Source organism: Anomaloglossus baeobatrachus (genome assembly GCF_048569485.1).
Source record: "Anomaloglossus baeobatrachus isolate aAnoBae1 chromosome 9 unlocalized genomic scaffold, aAnoBae1.hap1 SUPER_9_unloc_3, whole genome shotgun sequence".
Lineage (NCBI taxonomy): Eukaryota > Metazoa > Chordata > Amphibia > Anura > Aromobatidae > Anomaloglossus > Anomaloglossus baeobatrachus.
Window position 1 is genome coordinate 364,399 of NW_027441821.1, and position 6,000 is coordinate 370,398.

The following is a 6,000-nucleotide window of genomic DNA, read 5'->3' on the forward strand; positions in this document are numbered from 1 at the left end:
CCTGGGGGGAGAGGAGTATCATAGGAGGAGTAGTCCTGGGGGGAGAGGAAGATAATAGGAGGAGTAGTCCTGGGGGAGAGGAGTATAATAGGAGGAGTAGTCCTGGGGGGAGAGGAGTATAATAGGAGGAGTAGTCCTGGGGAGAGAGGAGTATAATAGGAGGAGTAGTCCTGGGGGGAGAGCAGGATAATAGGAGGAGTAGTCCTGGGGAGAGAGGAGTATAATAGGAGGAGTAGTCCTGGGGGGAGAGCAGGATAATAGGAGGAGTAGTCATGGAGGTGAGGAGAATAATAGGAGTAGTCCTGGAGGTAAGGAGTATAATAGGAGGAGTAGTCCTGGGGGGAGAGGAGGATAATAGGAGGAGTAGTCCTGGGGGGAGAGGAAGATAATAGGAGTAGTCCTGGGGGGAGAGGAGTATCATAGGAGGAGCAGTCCTGGGGAGAGAGGAGTATCATAGGAGGAGCAGTCCTGGGGAGAGAGGAGTAGTCCTGGGGGGAGAGGAGTAGTCCTGGGGGGAGAGGAGTATCATAGGAGGAGCAGTCCTGGGGAGAGAGGAGTAGTCCTGGGGGGAGAGGAGGATAATAGGAGGAGTAGTCCTGGGGGAGAGGAGTATAATAGGAGGAGTAGTCCTGGGTAGAAAGGAGGATAATAGGAGGAGTAGTCCTGGGGGGAGAGGAGGATAATAGGAGGAGTAGTCCTGGGGAGAGAGGAGGATAATAGGAGGAGTAGTCCTGGGGGGAGAGGAGGATAATAGGAGGAGTAGTCCTGGGGGGAGAGGAAGATAATAGGAGGAGTAGTCCTGGGGGGAGAGGAGGATAATAGGAGGAGTAGTCCTGGGGGGAGAGGAGTAGTCCTGGGGGGAGAGGAGGATAATAGGAGGAGTAGTCCTGGAGGTAAGGAGTATAATAGGAGGAGTAGTCCTGGGGGAGAGGAGTATAATAGGAGGAGTAGTCCTGGGTAGAAAGGAGGATAATAGGAGGAGTAGTCCTGGGGGGAGAGGAGGATAATAGGAGGAGTAGTCCTGGGGAGAGAGGAGGATAATAGGAGGAGTAGTCCTGGGGGGAGAGGAGGATAATAGGAGGAGTAGTCCTGGGGGGAGAGGAAGATAATAGGAGGAGTAGTCCTGGGGGGAGAGGAGTATCATAGGAGGAGTAGTCCTGGGGGGAGAGGAGTATCATAGGAGGAGCAGTCCTGGGGAGAGAGGAGTAGTCCTGGGGGGAGAGGAGGATAATAGGAGGAGTAGTCCTAGAGGTAAGGAGTATAATAGGAGGAGTAGTCCTGGGGAGAGAGGAGTAGTCCTGGGGGGAGAGGAGGATAATAGGAGGAGTAGTCCTGGAGGTAAGGAGTATAATAGGAGGAGTAGTCCTGGGGGAGAGGAGTATAATAGGAGGAGTAGTCCTGGGTAGAAAGGAGGATAATAGGAGGAGTAGTGCTGGGGGGAGAGGAGGATAATAGGAGGAGTAGTCCTGGGGAGAGAGGAGGATAATAGGAGGAGTAGTCCTGGGGGGAGAGGAGGATAATAGGAGGAGTAGTCCTGGGGGAGAGGAGGATAATAGGAGGAGTAGTCCTGGGGGAGAGGAGTATAATAGGAGGAGTAGTCATGGAGGTGAGGAGTATAATAGGAGGAGTATTCCTGGAGGGAGAGGAGGATAATAGGAGGAGGAGTCCTGGGGGAGAGGAGGATAATAGGAGGAGTAGTCCTGGGGGAGAGGAGGATAATAGGAGGAGTAGTCCTGGGGGAGAGGAGTATAATAGGAGGAGTAGTCCTGTGGGGAGAGCAGGATAATAGGAGGAGTAGTCCTGGGGAGAAAGGAGGATAATACGAGTAGTCCTGGGGGAGAGGAGGATAATAGGAGGAGTAGTCCTGGGGGAGAGGAGGATAATAGGAGGAGTAGTCCTGGGGGAGAGGAGTATAATAGGAGGAGTAGTCCTGGGGGAGAGGAGTATAATAGGAGGAGTAGTCCTGGGGGGAGAGCAGGATAATAGGAGTAGTCCTGTGGGGAGAGCAGGATAATAGGAGGAGTAGTCCTGGGGAGAAAGGAGGATAATAGGAGGAGTAGTCCTCAGGGGAGAGGAGGATAATAGGAGGAGTAGTCCTCAGGGGAGAGGAGGATAATAGGAGGAGTAGTCCTGAGGGGAGAGGAGGATAATAGGAGGAGTAGTCCTGGGGGAGAGGAGGATAATAGGAGGAGTAGTCCTGGGGGAGAGGAGGATAATAGGAGGAGTAGTCCTGGGGGGAGAGGAGGATAATAGGAGGAGTAGTCCTGGGGGAGAGGAGGATAATAGGAGGAGTAGTCCTGGGGGAGAGGAGGATAATAGGAGGAGTAGTCCTGGGGGGAGAGCAGGATAATAGGAGTAGTCCTGTGGGGAGAGCAGGATAATAGGAGGAGTAGTCCTGGGGAGAAAGGAGGATAATAGGAGGAGTAGTCCTCAGGGGAGAGGAGGATAATAGGAGGAGTAGTCCTGAGGGGAGAGGAGGATAATAGGAGGAGTAGTCCTGGGGGAGAGGAGGATAATAGGAGGAGTAGTCCTGGGGGAGAGGAGGATAATAGGAGGAGTAGTCCTGGGGGAGAGGAGGATAATAGGAGGAGTAGTCCTGGAGGTAAGGAGTATAATAGGAGGAGTAGTCCTGGGGTGAGAGGAGAGGGGGCAACTATGCAAAGCGGTTTCCATAGTTACCTGATGTGTATCATTGTTATCAGCGTACGTGTGCTGGGAGTCGGGGTATGCTAGTAAGCATGGTACACATCAGGTAAGTATTCAAAGAGACAGTGCTGGGTCACTTGTTGGTCTCCTGCTGTGCAGCATGCATCAGCGTGTGACAGCGGGAGACCAACGATATGAATGGGCAGGGAGCCGGCATACGCTGGTAACCTTGCTACACAATATTACCTGATGTGTACCATGGTTACCAGTGTACCCTGCCCCCCGCACGCACAGGAGCCCACACCAGCGTACGCCGGCAACCCCAGCAATGTGAGGGTATGTGTCGGCTGGGTTGCCGGCGTACGCTGGTGTGGGCTCCCGGGGGTACAGCACTCACCTGGGAGTCGGGGCTCCGTGTCGGTTCAGGGAATGCGTGCGGGGGGCGGGGCCAGAACAAGCGTGCAATGCGTGAGGGGGGCCGGGGCGAGAGGCCAATCCGTGCGGGGAGGCGGAGCCGAGCCGAGCGGCCAATGAGACGCTTGTCATGGTAACGACAGAATTTTGGAGCAAGACAGACAGACAGACAGACAGAATAAGGCAATTATATATATATATATAGATTTTAGTTCTGCGAGCCCAAACCACAATGGAGCCAATAAACCAAAATAGGCGTATGGCTGGTCACATTTCTTTGAGCAGTACAAAACAATGCCGTATGTGCCAGTTATCCATTCCCACCAGGTAAAATAATGCCCATATGTTAGTGTGTCATATATTTTTTCTGTTTTTCTCTAGTGCCTGGTGACTTGGGAAACCAGCTGGAAGCCAAACTGAATAAACCATCGGTTGTACATTATATGTGTTGCAAGAAGAGATTATTACTTCACTCTGTGGCTGAATCTGGAGCTTTACTGCCGCTAGTACAGGGTTCCCCAACTCCAGTCCTCGACGGCCGCCAACAGTGCATGTTTTCAGGATATCAAGTAGAAAGTCGGTCTTAGCCTAGACAAGGCTGGTGTGCATATACAGAATATCACAAAAGGGAGTATACCACTTTCATTTTTGTGAATACTTTATTACATCTTTTTATGGGACAACATTGAGGATATGACACTTTGATACATTATAAAGTCAGTGTACACCTTGTATAACAGTGTAAATGTGGTGTGCCTTCCAACTCCTCACACAGCTAAAATGTCTAAACCGCTGACAACAAAAGTGAGTACACCCCTAAGTAAAAATTGGACAAATTTTGTCTAAAGTGACACTGTTTTTGTGGCACTAATAATGGGCAAGCAGTACAATGCTCAATACTTGAGATGGTGAGTGAACAGTATGAAGTGTGTATGGTGTGTTGTGTGTTTTTTGTTACATTACATCTGAGAATGTTTTTTTACCCCCAGTGAGAGCCCTTCAGAGACTGAAAAGCGGCTGACTGGGGTGCCTGCACATTCAGTGAAGCAAGCCTGTGCTGTGTGTTCTGTGTTTCATGAATGACACATTCGAGCACCCGTGATTAGAGTTGAGCGCGGTTCGCGGTTCGAGTGATTTTGGGGGCTGTTCTAGATCGAACTAGAACTCGAGCTTTTTGCTAAAGCTTGATAGTTCTAGATACGTTCGAGAACGGTTCTAGCAGCAAAAAGCCAAGCTAATTCCTAGCTGGCTTTCCGCTGTAATAGTGTAAGTCACTCTGTGACTGACACTATTATGAAATTTCAGCGTATAGTGTGCGGAAACAGCGCATTCAGATCACTGCTGTATGGATAATGGCGATCACCATTTTTTTTTTTTTTTTTCCTTGTCTTCCTTCCCTAAGCGCACGCGCGTGTAGTGGGGCGGGCCAGCATGTCAGCCAATCCCAGACACACACACAGCTAAGTGGACTTTTAGCCAGAGAAGCAACGGCATGTGTGATAGGATGTCCATGTCACATGTCCCTGCATTATAAATACGGGCATCTGCCCGTCTGGACGCCATTATCTGCCTTCTGCGTCTGGGTGTCAGTCACCGCTGGCGCAGCTCCTGTCTCCGATACTGCTGTGTACGCTCTACACACAGCGCTATACAGAATAGGGATAGAAGTTTCTTTTAGCCCTTGTAAGGGCTAATACCGGCAGGGTCAGAGCCATAGGTGACAGTCAGGTCCGTGAAAACAGATTTTAACAGCTACAGATAACAGCGTCTGTGTAGCTAAGCTCAGGGACTTCCTCGCTGCATTTCCCCATTAGGAGGGATAGAAAGGGAGGCTTCCTTTCCTCTACCCAGAGACCCACAACCCTGCCACTGTACCCTCCTGCCCTTTGCACACTCAAGCTCATTGTTACTAAGCCATTATACTAGCAAACACTGAGGAAACTTAGTGGCATCCTAAAAGTGGCTGTTAGACTTCCATTAGTGCCCCACTGGTGCCAAGCTATTTCTAGCACCTCTGCATGACACCCTCATGCACATTTTGCAACGCTATTTTTATAGCAAACTCAGGGAATTCCTTGCTGCATTTGATCATTAGGAGGGATAGAAAGTGAGGCTTCCTTTACTGTCCTGGTACACACAGAACACGGCCACTGTACCCACCTGCCCACTTTTGCCACGCTATTTAATTTGCCCAAAGAGCTGACACTTTTTCTGCCATCCTAAAATTGTCTGGAATACTAAGTTAGTGTTCCTTTGCTGCCAAGCAAGGTACAACACATGTGCATTCTACAGTCCTTTCCATTTGTGGAACGCAATTATTAACTGCAGGTAGTCCAGCCAATCTGTGACGAAGGTGCAGGCGTGGATATAATGTTTCCTTCATCCAATGTTGGTTTTCTCGATGTCTGACAGCTCAACAATACCATCTGTTTCCACTTCCAAAACAAGTGATGACCTGCCAATCACACTCCCGCTTACAGGTAACGGGGTGGAAGTTCAGTGTGAAAACGCATGTGTGACTGCTGTCCCCACAGTCACAGAGGATGAAGAGCACGCAGATGCACGTGATGGGTCAGGCGGTGGTTGCACAGCCCCGCTAAGGCCGCAAAGTAGCACAGTGAAATTCCCTTTGCGACTTATGCTTCATTTTAAGTCTTGTATTTGGTGGGATCCACAGTATGCAGCAAAACCACGCAACATGAAAAGCACTGTTTGCAGTTGGGTTCATAAATGATTCTTTCACTTTCCCAAAACAAACAATAAGAACCATGCATTAAATTGAAATAATAGAACAATCTATTCAGTTGCCTACTGCTTGCTAAGCCCTCTGTGTAGCAGCAGTAATTGTGTGTTTGTGTGTGTGTGTGTGTGTGCGAAGACAACTTACTAGTGGCGCATCACAAGAGCTTCCTAGTTATCTACCTAAACATAGACAAAACA